Genomic DNA, 14282 nt, shown 5'->3' with positions numbered 1-14282 from the left:
CATCAAAGTGGCAGTATGACCCTTGTGTGTCATGAAGAAACTTGGTCACATTTAGCCAAGTGGCGTACCATCATTCAACCTCAGCACAGCAAGCAAAGCATTCCTTTAAAAATTTCGCTATAGTCTCTGAAGAAGAGAAATTCTGGAGACCACCATGAAGTTAAGTGAGGCTTCCTATTGTGTATGCAGCTTCCAGTCATTGTACACATTTGACCCCCAAATGACAAAATAAATGAAAGCTGCTCTTCAAAGTAATGCAATCAGTTCAAAAATATTGTGCTAATAAAGTTATAAATTCTAATTGAAAGATTTATGGCAATCCATTTAGTTGTTACTAGGTTATTTGTGACAGACAGATGCAGAGTAACCTGATTAGAGTCAGCATTGTGATGACTTGTAACTGCAGAGGGGAATAAAGCTTTAAACCATTGTCATAGCCCATTCTCTGAGATGCGTTTGGAAGCTGGTTTAAAAGAAAATATATGACTTAAGTGTAGGTTTGCAGCTGCCTCAGATAGGTTGGCCCAAAGAAAGTGCTAAAATGACTGGCAGGTCTTTTTTTTACCTAAGTTTTAATTCATAACTCAATTTTGCCGATGGATTTAGAAGACATCCTATTGAAACACTCTTTTCAATATAAAATGGATTTTTCCATTCATTTTATATTTAATATCTCATGTTAGGAAAAATAGTCTTAATTCAGTTAATAACAGAAATGATATTAAGGAGTTTATTCTTCTGGATTTGATGAACAAACTTTGTGAAAATATGCTACCTATATGGACATACCCATGAAAAATGTAAAAGCAGTGCTTTTATTCACATATATCTGTATAATTTTAATTGGAGGAGCTTAGTTTTATTGGAACCAAATAATAGTTTCACAGATGCTACAAAGAGAAGGAAGATAGCTGTTGTCTGTTGCACATTCCTAGATTTAATAAGTAAAAAATGGACATTGTTTTCATATTTTCTTTAAGATATGTTCTTGTAGTGACACCCTTCAAATCATTCTACAAGTGAGAATTCTGTTTTGTATTTGATTTGTTTGACCTATTTATCATAAGCAGGATTAATTGGTGAAAGTATACAGTTTTGTATAATCAGGAATAAAATGTGTCAAGGTTTTGAATAATGCTGTAGTAATGTGTAATGCAAAGTGGTTCCTAGTCCTGACTTCAGTGCACTTGAACGCTTTGGCACAACAAAGCAATAAAATGATCCAAGCTCAGGCTTATTGGCAAGTGCTGGTCTTAGCCTTTCTGATTAATACAGGTCTTTTCCTGTAATATGTCAATTTATGTTATGTTCAAAGTTATAATCAAAATAGATGTAGTAACAGTGAAGCACAGAATTGTGATAATATGAAATAAATACCTAGACTCATTAAAATTCTTTGGTCTTAGGATGTTAGGAAGGCTGTTGAAATAGTTTTAAGTTTAGTGAATGAGATCATTAGCTGATGTGCATAGATTCTCTATCATTTACTTCACTTAAATTTTGCCCATATGTATGCATCTCCAATGGCCTGGCCTACTGTTGCTAATAAAAGGTATGGTGCAACTTCACTGCATCTGTAGTAGTCGAGGTGATCCTGGAAGGTGCTGGTACACAACTTCCATTAATTCCAGTAATTCTTGCTTTGAAAGGTGAAAACAAGCACCTTTTATGCACATATTTTTCCCAAGTTTAAACACACAAAAACCCCAGTCACAGGTTCCCTACTAGGCTTGGTTAAATCTAATTCTGAAACTAATACTTAAAAGCCAGCGGTATACTCAAAATGTAGGGTAACTATGTGCTATTTTAACTGGAAAGACAAACTGTCCTGCCAGTTCTCATCTTAAATGTGTATTTTCCATCTCTATCTTGACTCTACTTCCTTGCTCCCTAATCTCTTAAGTAGTGTTTGTAAAGACTCATGTTTGATTCACTGACATTGATGATTCTAAAATCTGGAAAATGTTTCTTAAATGAAGAAAGATTTGTTGCAAACTGGATTTTGGGTCAGTTTTAATCTGTAGTTGCAGTATGTCACAATCTCAATCATTCCTTGGCAACCCACAAAGTGGCTGAGGTACTGAAGATGGTTGTTCTGGAAAGTCTCAAGTGTTTGTCTCAGGTATGTGTCAGTGCTGTGCTGTTTCAATCAAGAATCAGAAATGCGGCGATGGGCATATTGTGTTTGTTCACATCCCTGTCTGTCAACACTTCAGGAACCTTTTCAGTACCCTTTCTCCTACTGCTTTCCCTGATCAAAGCATGACTTGCTTACTAAGATTCTCATAAGATAATCATTTAATAGCAACTCTGAGCCAGAAGACAAAAGGAAAGATAGTTCAAGAGCTCATTGCTAATTTCTCTCCCAGCATAATCAAATCAGTACAGCTCTCCAGCCAGGACTTATAACCCTTAATAAGTCACTCTATTCGATTAAGAGGAATTGATTTTCTTCTACTGTGGATCATAGTGATTATGACAAATATGGTATCTGCTGCTCACTTCCCTATCTTCCCTGCTAGTGTCCATTTGTTTGCAGGGTCGGCAGGTAAACGAGCCAGAGAGATGACGCGGTGTCATTAACTGCAGTTGGTGTCAGCACTCTGACAGCTGTGGAATTGAGTGGTTCCATAGATCAGAGCAGAAGCCAGTTGCGAGGGTCTTGCACAGCAATTACGTACTTCTGACAACTCTACTGACAGCCTTAAATGCAGGAAATGATGAGAGAGTAATTTGTAATTGCAACTAGGAGAGCAACTTGTAGTCGGTGGTGGTGTGGTGGCAGCATACAGGCTGTAGTTTAGAGGTTAGCCAACATTAAAGCAGGTGGGAGAAGGGTAAAGGAGAGCTGTCAAGCTGCCATGTTTCAAAAGTAAAGCAATGTTGACCTTCTCTTCAATCAGAGGTTACCAGTGGAAACATTTCTTGACAAGGTTACCTATTTGTTTGCTTTCCCAAAGCTTATTGGCAGCAGAAAATTTAATTGACTTGAACGAATTTAATTTTTGGGGAGGCAGGGGGGTTAGAGAAGGGAATTAGGTAAATGTCAGTGCTGTTCAAGATAATTTTGGGAATGGTCACATAAAGGCACATAAATGTTTGTTTATACATGTTTAATTCCTTAGCCTATCAGGAGTGCAGTCAAACAGCAAAACAAAACATTATATCTGTCTGGGAATTTTTCTTTTCCCGTGACGGTAATAGCAGCCTCTACCCGGACAGCTTTTCTTCTGGATGCCCTCAAACACTAGGCCACATGGCAGGTGCAGGTGACCTTTGGGAAGAAGTGAGCCAATCACATGCTTCAGCTCTTTCCTGTTTATTTTCATCTGTTAAAACTGCAGTAAAAATTAAGCAAAAACATAGCAAGTTTGGGTGTTGTTTTTTTTTTTATTTTAATTTTTTTTCCACAAGTATTGCCTAACCCAAATCTGGGCATCTACTTAAGAAGCTTTACGTTCAAAACTATTTAATTACCTTCTTGCTGAGCAGGGGAAACTAAATGACCATTTCAGTGTTGAATTATATAATCTGAGTAAACTAAAGCAAAGTTTTCAAAATCAATATGATCATGCAGTTTGACAACCTGCATAACCCAAGCCACAACTTCTGTAGTAGGATCAATAATTTGTGGCTGGAAAGATATGTGCTCTTGGTTTTAGGGCTTGAATTTGGTCCATGTTATCCTGAATAAATATTAAATCCCTGTACAGAGTTAAAAAGTTTACAGGTGAGGGAAATCTCATCCCCTGTAAACTGTTTTAATATTGAGATGACTCAAAGATAAAACTACTACTTCATGAATTTTAGTTGTTCTGTTCTAGTTAGGCTTCAGTTCATGTTTCTTTTCAAATTTATAAAAACTGAATATTCTGCAGAGGAAAAAGTTTTGATGCCGACATCATGTGGTATTTCTGAGACGTCATATGTCTTAAATATTGCAGCTGTTTCATACAGTTGACACTTACTTTCCCTGTGTAGCTATGTGGAATGGTGGAAAAATTGAGTTCGAATCTCCAGGTGCTATCTCATACTGTATAAGTACAGCTTTCAGGCACTGATTAGGTGGCAGTCTGATGGTTTTGGAGTACCTGTAATCTACAGCCTTTGGATCCAGAGACAGTTTTGAGGGAAGCAAGATAGAGAGATTAAAATTTTTCAGGTTTCAGAATATTTTGAGAAACTTCTTTAACATCAAAAAAAAAAAAAAAAAGGAGTTACTTCCATTTCAGTAAATTACTTGCTTCATTAGCTTTATTTGCAATTTGAATTTTCCCAGACCCAACTTCCAGCCATGAAATACTGAAGTCCTGTAGTGGGAATGTCACCCTAAAGAAAAAGCCTTGAAAAATTGCAACTTGCATAAATATTTACTACCTAAGCCTTCTCTTAGATAGGTCTAGCACCTTGAATTTTTTTAAGTATCACATTCTAAATTGTGATTTTCAAACTTCAAATTATTCTTATGGCCCTTTTGTGAAAACTGTTGGGTTTTTTAGTGTACTTTAAAAGTGTGGACAGTAATATTGGGTAAAATATCACAGGAATAGCCTAATCATTGGCAGTTACACACTAAGTAAACATCTTTGCTGCTATTCTCTTACATCTAGTGATAATTTTAGTAATTTTTAGCTGCATTGTTAAGTCAGGAGCTTGTGTTCTCTTAGTTATTTCCCTTTTCCTCTAGGATATAATTTTCCATTCTGTCATTGTGGGTTTTTTTGTTTGTTTTGAAACATGATCTTTCTATAAATCTTGAACTGTGCCCAGTTTACCAAGCAATACTTATTTATATAGATCGTGTACTACTTCATTATCCAGTAATGTGTGTTGTCTGAAAATTGGATTAGTAGTGACCTTATATTTTCTTCTCGATTACTGACAGGTATTGAATTGTTTTGAGGGTGTGAACCAATGCCAGCGTGACTCCGCTAGGAACTTGCTTTTTCATCAGTGATTCCCCAGTGATATCTTTTTCTGGATTTATCAATTACCAGTTTCAAATCCACTTAGTATGTGCCAGGTTTAATTTGTATGGTGCTAATTTTCTAATGCAAATATCATGTGGTCAGATGCTTCACTGCCTATATAATGTCTTTTCTATGAAAATGTGTCAATCATAATATAGTGAGATGTGATATAGTCATCAGCCTCCTTCTGAACAGCAGGTTCAAAGCTTTTATTCTGGATTATTGGACCATTTGGTTTCTTTTTTTTAAAAGCAGTCTTGGCTGTGTAGTGCAACTTTGGCTTGAAGGGTGTTCCCTGTCGGTATTGCTTTTGAGCGTGCAGTGCTGCTTATGCTGTGAGAGAACCAAGACAATCTGCTGAAGTATACCAGTGTCATTTACATTATGAGGCTGGCTTAAATGCATATAAAACCTGGTTATTGTGGACTAGAAAGCAGAATAATCAACTATGAGAATGAGACAGTTCCTGATTTAAAAAGGAAGGAAATTCTACAGCAGCTTCCTTTCTTATGGCTTTATCTGATTGTATTTATTTTGTTATTTTAGTAGCGATAGTTCCTGGAAATAAAGATTTTACATTTAAATTACTAATTTGACCCTAAAATTATTTACTTAAATACAACCTTCTTATGGACAGCTCCTTTCTCTTCAAAGCCTATAAAATGTTCTTCAGGTCTTCTGTACGTTGTTTTGGCTCATGCAATTTGGAGATGTTGGAATGTAGTTAGGGGCCTGGGGAACCCAAGGTTAGAGTAATATAGAGGCAGCTCTTGTTCTGTTCTGGGTTGACTCTCTTCTCTCTAAACAGTACTTAGAGGATACAAAATGTCTCTGGGTGAAACTATTTTCTGTCTAGGAAATCTGCCAATGACAGTGTATGACCTCAGTTGTCAGCTACTTTTTGTATATTACAGTCTTCATGCTTAGTATATTCCTTCTCTTCTCATCACCACTTGAACCTTAAAGTTTTCTGCTATAAAGAGAATAAGCATATGGTTTATGGGCTATAATTTCTGTAATAATGAATACTTAAGAGCACTTGGTAGTATACAGATGATTGCATTACCAATACCTTACTTAAATAAACACTCTCTTCTGAAAATATTAGCTAAAATGTAAACCTCATCTCAGATTGAAAATTCCAATGTGTTTTGGTAGAATTGGTCTTCGGTTGCTCTCTTAATACTTAGTGCTGAGTCTATATTGTAGATCTTGTAGAATCTAATAGTTCATTGACAATTTTTTCCCCCTTTGTTCGGAAATCCAGTAGCCAACTAGAATGGGTATCAACAGTTAACATTCCTCCCCCTCCCCTTGGAATTTCCACTAGGAGGACAACAGTGTCTCTAGGCATTATAGAAGACATAGCCAGGAGTCACTGATTTTTGCCTTTAGAGACAGGATGCCCTAATCCCCTAGAGGCCCGGCACATGCTAAAGAATAGTGAATTTTTGCAAGTGCGCAAAAATTCTTTTGTAGAGAGTTGTATTTATGTTGGAAAACAATTTCACAGATATGAATGCTAAAAACGATAATCAGTATAAGATTACAAAAAGCAGTAGCTCTAGCATATCCTTGACTTTTAGGGTTTTTTTGATGTTTTTTTTTCTTGAGTCTAATGTGAATCAAGGTTGAGAATTTCTTTGCTACTTGATGGTCCTAAGCAAAACACTATGGTTGAGTTACAAGCCCTTAAACAATGAGCTCAGACTGGTAATGCACTCTTCAGTCTAATGTAAAAAAATGCTGCTATTAAAATAAGTCATGTGCTTAACAGAATAACAAAGGAGTTGAAGGAATGGTTGAAGAACATAGCTAGGTGGTGGAAATCAACAAAGATCCTTTTGGACCTTGCTGTGTTTGCTGGCTGCTTTCTATGAGCTCATCCGATACTGTAAGTCAAGCGTAGAAGTCTCAGTGGACATTTGATGATTGTTCATGATACTTACTACATCATTAGAATTTTGAATAGAAACAGTTGAGGATATAATTAATTAGTTTATGTTCGTAAAGTGCTCTGTAAATACTAGCTATTATAAAATAAACTGACAGTATAGTCTGGAAAAATGGTACAAGCATCCTCATTACTGTAAATCATTATGTTTGCTAACAGAGTTCTGCTTATTATTAAGGAGAATTTATAACTGATGAGGGGTTCAGAAGTGACCTGGAGCCTTGAGTCCTTAATTTATCACAGGAGAAGAACATTGCTGGCAGAAAAAAAATAAATGCTGCGGTGTTTCCAGTGTACCCTAGCCTTGACCTAGAGGAGACATCTTTGGGTATGACTGGGTAATTCTTGCTCTATGCCCTGTAATTCATGACCTTTCTGTTACGATTACCAATAAGGATATCCATTACTCTCTGCTGAAAGTTGGACTTTATTAGTATTACCTATAATTTATATTATACTAAGGCCTAGAGAAATGGCTCCCCAACATTGTAAACAATGTAAAGGCACAACAAAAAGATCATCTCTGCCCCAGAGGAGTTATATTTGAACTCTTGTGCTGTGGACACTGGCACTTTTACAGATGAATGTCAATCATACTTCCTTGTGAGGCACTCAGGTTATTGTGGGTTGAATTGTTTGTTCATACCACTTGGGTACTATGGTTAGTGTGGTTTTTATGAAATTTTTTCCTCTCTTTAAAGTAGGTTTTGCTCATATTTCGGTTTAAATTATTACTGCACAGCAAGTCACTAATATAATGTAAATAAAAATATCCATAGCAGATAGTCTCCATGTGCAACCACAGGGCAAAGCTTTCTTAGGCATTCCTCTTGCTCTGGTGGGTTTAAAAACCTTTGCAGTTTTCTTACTTCATTATAAAGTTTTATAGCAGCAGCAGCCTTTCTCAGATCACTTTTCTTTGCCTGAGTTTTTTTTTTTTTTATAATTATGAACAAAGGTCAATTACTTTCCAATCAAGGCAGATTCTGATCGCCCCTTATGTGAGTGAATAAAGCTACAGTTGATGTGCTCGTCAACATTTAAAAAAATAAAAATAAAAATACAGAGTACGTCTTTTTCCTCATGATCAGATGGAAGTTCAAACCAAACAGAAAACAATTGGGAAGGGAGGAGTGGTTCAAATACATTGCCTTTGTCAGTAACATATATATTATGTTCTGAAATATTTCTCAGTTTAAGTTCCAAGAATGAACAGTAATATCCAGGCCATTAAACATGTACTTTCAGTACATTTTGCATTCTAGAAGAGTGCAAATGCCCCAGTTGAAACAAGTCCTTGTAGAGGTCTTTGTTTGAATGCTGTTAGATAAAATGCATACCTAATTCAGAAGCTAGTTCTGATTAAAAAAAAAAATAATTAGAAAAAATATGGAAGACGTAGGAAAAATCAGCAAAAATAGTCTTCTGCTTCTTAGTTTTCATTGTAAGTGAAAAGTAAGTGCCATTGTGTTGTTGCTACATAAATATAATAATATCAAACCTCAAAACATGCAGTATTTATTATTAGAAAAGGTAAGAGGCTAGGGTTTCATGTAAAAGTGTGCTGGTTTGCTGTTAAATACCATGTCTACTTTTCTTTGCGAGCTACTGAGATCCAGCTTGAGCCAGCAATAAATCCACATGCAAGAATATAATGTTATGTGATGCACTAATGTGCAAAAATATCCATGTTGTCTACTGAATGGGCTTGCTCAATGACTGTAGGCAATATATGTTCCGTAGTGAATAAATAGGATTAATTAGGGCAGGTTTGAAAAGTCAATTATGGCTGTTACTAATTTTGAAATACAATGGATGTTGTCATATTGGAAAAGAGTTTGTTTGGACTAAGTCTGTCAGCGTATCTCCAGCTTTGCTTTGGAAGCTTATCTCCAGAGTCACTAGGTTACGCATGTACTTTGCTTTCATTGATATCTTTATTATGAGCATCTGGAATCCTGAATAGTTGCATAGTAATTTAGGAAAAAAACCCTCAATCAAATGAAGGAGAGAAGGAATAAACTGATGGGTGGGGAAAAAAGAGAAAAATACAAAGAAATTGTAAATTTAAGTTTTCACTTTATGGTTAGATGTTGAAGCTCTAATATAGATATTCTGGAAGGGGGTAAAGCAGTAAGACTTTGCATTGCTTTGTGGAGACTTGAGACTTAGTTCCATATTCCTCTTCCCCCATTTGGACCCCGCCCAGATGTTGACCAATGAAGCTGGCAGTATGGTGGCAGAAAGACTGAAGGGTTCTTACAGGAATTCTTAAACCTACTCAGTTCTTTCATCTGTTTATCCTCTTGAGAGCATTGCCTTGTGATCCTGTATCTAAATCAGTATAGTCCATGTACACAACTGTTGAGGGACTTAAAATGCTTGGTGTTTCCAGGTGATTATTTAATAAGTGGAGGCTTTAGTAACAAAGATGTGCTGCTTTCTGAATCTGAAATGGACAACACTGAAAATGTGCTTTGTCAAAATACGGAACTGAATGAAGTATTGGAAGCACAGGCAACATAAAAATGTGGTCTTTATTTAATGCCTTTCAGTCTTAATGTTCCTACCCTGTATTTACTAAATCATTACCCTTTCAACCGCATCATACACTACAGTATTTCTCAAGTTATCAGTGACATATGGAAAAACTTCTTTGACAAAGATCAATATTAGAAATGTATGGATGTGCATATGTGTTGTATTTATGGATTGATGTACCTGAATCAGAAGACTGAAAGCAAATTCCTCTTTCAAGTTCTGAGCTTGATTAAATTAATTGATAAAAGACTACACGTGTCATTCTTAATAAGTTTCAAAGACACTGAAATAGAAGAAAAGGCTGTAGATGTTAGTATATTAATGATAGCAATCCTCACAAATCATCTTGAAAATACATGTTTGGAGACTTAAGAAAAAAGAGCAGGGAAGCCTCTGTTTGTAGAAATGTATACGATATCAGGTTTTGTATAAAATACAAAGTGTTATTGGATTTGATGGTCTTCAATTTCCATCATTCCTGTAATTATAAATAACCTTTTCAGTCATTCACCTGCTGTAGTATATGGATAAATACAGTCTAACACTTGCCTGGCAATACACAGGTATTTTTTGACACTTTTTTCCATGTGAGTTATTCATTGTGGTAATGGTACTTTGTGATGTGCAGTTTCTGGATTTATGACCCATTCTCGATAAGCGTGAATCCAGCCTGCATGTGCATCTTTGATAAGGTTCTAATTGGATAGCAGTGACCTTTCTGAATGTAATTCTAGGAGGAAGATTAAAAAGCAGTCCAGAAAGTGACAGGTTTGGGACAATAACATATGAATTCAGCTCTGCTGGCAGGCATGAGATGTAAGCCATGATAAATTAGAGGCAGGCCAAGCAGGCCTGCTGAATGATTGCTCGTTTCTGCTGCATCCTTGGGTAAAATCCCATGAGTAGCGCCAATGGCGCTATATTTTCCCTGTACTCCAAATTCAGTGTTTACTGATTATGCATGCTACAGAATCATACAGCTAGTAAAGTTTCAGAAGACACTGAGGAGAGCCTGCTGAGCATTACACACCTGAATGATACTGTCCCTTCGTGTGCTAGGGGAGTCGTATATTTGTTGTCCTCATTCAGCTGCTTGGTAATAGCCTGCTTCTGCTTGCTGCTCTGATGGCTTTCTGCTGTAATTAAACTGCTTTTAAAAAAGTGATCAGCTTCATCCAGTGTCTGATTAAATAGCTTACAAATTGAAACTAAAATTAGTCACCTTGACTCTTCAGATATCCTTTTTTTTCCTTTGACAATAAGACAACTATGAAGTTGAGTTACAGAACTTGTTCTACATGCATGCTTAGAAGCCTAAGGTAATGTAGGAATGCACTAGACATGAAAACTTAAAAAAAAAAAAAAAGTTGCAAATTTATATCAGAAGTTCAGGTCAATAAAAATTTGATAGTTTGGTTGGCTTGGCAGTTATCCAGAAGAGTCACGAGATGCTTCCTGTATTGAAAGACACTTTTTATTTCTGGATGAAACTTGGGGTATATTTTAGATGTCTTTTTATATCTGCAGTGTTATTTCTACATAGTATTTGTGGAGAAAACTTAACAATATAAGGCAGTGGAAGAAATGGAAACCTGTATATCAAGTTCTGTGCTGATTTTTCAGGTTTTATATGTACACAGCTTAAGGGATGTTTTTACTATTGTTCTTAGTACCGTTTTTTGCACTGTGACAAAAACATTCAGAGTTTGAAGTCACTTTTTACCCTATGAAAAATGCTTGCTCTGCTGTATGAAATCTGAGACCACCAAACTGAAGGGAAAAGTATTTGTCACTGCAGTAAAGCTAACTATGAATAACCTGTTTTTTAAAGCTTTGCAAGCCATCGCTATTCAGCCTCCAAACTGCGTAGTAGAGAATTCAAATGGACATTAGCTTTAGCTTTTGAAGTAAGGAGGAGGTGCAGGGAGAAAGAATTTATGAATGTAAATAGGGTTCCAGGTAACTATGTGAGTATCATAGAGGTTACTGGAGTTGTAAACAGGGATTTGTAGTTTTATTTAAGTTTATAAATTTAACTATATGGGAAATAAAAACTGATTTTGTAGTTTGATGCTTAATCTTATGACAAACATATTTAAATCAGGTTCCCCAGTACTAGTGATATTTGGGAGGGAGGGACACAATTATTTATTAATGCCTTGGTTTGTTGAGCATGCTGATAAAAATGAGCTGTCATTACCTCTCTGATAGTTTGTTTGTTTTACCTTAATCTGTCTTGAAACATTTAGAAAATGGGTCATGGTAAGAAACTGTCAGAGGTTACAGCACATAGTTGTCATTTAAATCTTAATAGTCTGCCTCATGAAGATATTTAAAAGCAGGTAGAAAATGAAATATTCTTTGCTTTAATAATTTGACAACTGAAATTTGGCAGAAAAGTTTTTAAAGTGAAAGACCACATTTTGGTTAATCTAGTAGAAGAGTTTTAGCGAAAGGTTCAAAAGGGGAGGAGTTTCCACTGTTTGTATACCTTGCTAGCACAAAGGTCCACGAATCAGTCAGAATTTGACTGCTTGCACTTAGAAATTCAACTGAGAGAGAGAGAGGCAAACTATGCAAGTGAGAGACACGGGGCTAAAAATGTTCCTAGAATCAGCAGCAACCCCACTGGGCATGCGTTTTAATAGTGTTTCCATGCCATTTCAGGCCATATGGCAGGTAATTTAGGGTTTACGTTACAGGTGAGGTGAGAATTGTTCAACATGTGAGAATTGTTATTCCTTCTAAAAGCACAATTGTCAAATACGGTTGCTTAAAGTTAAATAAGGTTCAGCACTTAAATATCAAGATCTTCTCTACTTGATTTTCAGAAATTCTTTGCTGCTAAATTCACTGTCCAGTTTTGACCGTAGAGCAATCTGTGTGCTTTTGCCTCATGATATGTACCAAATGTTTGGGGATTTTGTGTCATGTTTGGTACATGTGTTTATTTTGTATTTTAAAGTTTTGAATATTTTCATTAACTGGTCCTGGTTTTTATAGTTTCTGAGAATGGACAGTTTGAACCAACTGGGTGCAGTAGTCAAGGAATGTTCTCTACCTAGGTAGTTGAACTCTGTATCTCTACTGTTCTTAAACTGATATTTTCAAATATAACTGGAATATGTGGTATGATATCATGTAAAGTTTAGTAACTGTTTCATAGTAATTCAGAGCAATGAGTTAGAAGTGGCTGTTACTTCCTGAATATGTGGCTTAAAAAAAGGTTAGATTAAAAACAAGCAGGTGTGCAAAAAAAATTTAATAATTAGCACTTCTTGCTATTGTAAATTGATCCTGGTGCACTGAAGCTGGTGAGCTTGGTTCAATTTCTGTAGTTACTTTAGTTCAGGCATTTCAGCTAATTTTCGTTGTTATCATACCATACCAATTGTTTTGGGTTTTTGTTGTGTGGTGGTGATTTTTTTTTTTTTTAATCTGAATGAAATTGCCATCTTACAACATAACAACTCTGAAAGTGGGCATGTGCTTTGAGATGGAGATAACGCTGGCTCGCTGATCAGCATCTAAACATAATCAAGACTTCTGAGACAGCAGAACCTTGAGTGTTTATTGAAGTGTTTTGTAATGTCTTAACTCCAAGTTTAGTCGGATGAGAAAAAGCAAAAATTAAAAGCGCTTTTAAAAGCGAGTAACAGCATGTGGTAATAAGGTAAAATCTCTTTCTGATGGAAGAGTCCATTTATATCCTTTGTTACTGAGGATCTCATTTTATATGGAAAACTCATAAGACACACAGAGCTATATGTTTTATTACAAAGTTTTCACAGTTAATCATCTCTTCACAAGCAAACAACAAGGCTTGTGGGTGAATACATCCTGATTTGCATTAGCAATTTTCCTGATAAGAAACAGAGTCCGTGTTCCAGATGCTTGTTGGTTTTCTAGCCCCAGTGCTTTAATGTTCTGTGCGGAAAGGCAGCGTTTGTCCCCCATAGGCAAACTCCCATGCTGCTGTTCTGTAGAGAGCCAGGAAAATCAGAGAGCCACCTACTGACCCTACCTATTGTCTGGCCTTGTCGCCTTCTATCAGTAGCATGCCACAATCAGCAAGCTACATGTGTACCTCGTGCTTGCTTGGGGTTTGGCAGCCCCTGTCCCTTGCACCTGTTTGCTTATGCATGAGCTGTGCATGTTTGAATCCAAACAGCTGAGGGAGAAGGAAGGCGAAGGGGGGAGGGAGTGAGGGAGAGAAGTCACTGTCAGGAGCTTTTCATTAGGCTGCTTGGAGGAGCCAAGGCACAATGATGCTGTGGAGGCAAAGGAGGCATTGGCAGAGTCCACCAGTGTACTATAAAATTGGGAATTTTAATAGATGTGGACAACTGATCATGGCACATCGGTAAATAAACTGTCTGAGGAAAGGCATCTGATTTTTCTACTTATTTTAATTCTCAGCTTTGATCTCTGATGAGAAAAGATTGCGTAATTTATGGATGATGGGAGAATCTGTACTTTTCTTGAACAGAACCTTACTTTATTATAAGAGCTTATAAAAGTGCTATTCAGCATGAGTAAGGATGACAGAATCTAGCCTGTTATCTGCTAACGAATCTAATCTATCCAGTCTGCTGGGTCTTGCTGGCATATGTTTACAATTGTTAGAGGAAGCTGCTCTGGATTTTTTCACGACTGTGAGTAGGAGTCACATTTAACCTTGTTCACTAAACGCTTTTTAATTTTTTTTTGTTAGATATTTCTCATACAGAATCTCCTATATGAGTGTGTGGGAGCACAAGCACAAGAAAACAGATTCCACATGCTACTGTATTTTTCTTGGCTTTTCAGTGTTTTGA

General features: G+C 36.4%; 1 protein-coding gene across 15 annotated transcripts in view; it reads left to right on the top strand.

The window, feature by feature from the left end:
* The window catches only part of ROBO2 (roundabout guidance receptor 2), a 470469-nt gene that overhangs the window by 69791 nt on the left and 386396 nt on the right, over positions 1 to 14282 (top strand). The window lies entirely within an intron of this gene.

The sequence above is a fragment of the Nipponia nippon genome, unplaced genomic scaffold (assembly GCF_047370975.1).
Source record: "Nipponia nippon isolate SJK-2023a ecotype South Korea unplaced genomic scaffold, ASM4737097v1 scaffold_2, whole genome shotgun sequence".
NCBI lineage: Eukaryota > Metazoa > Chordata > Aves > Pelecaniformes > Threskiornithidae > Nipponia > Nipponia nippon.
Note: the sequence above shows the minus strand (reverse complement) of the source record. Positions and strands in the feature narration are given on the sequence as shown.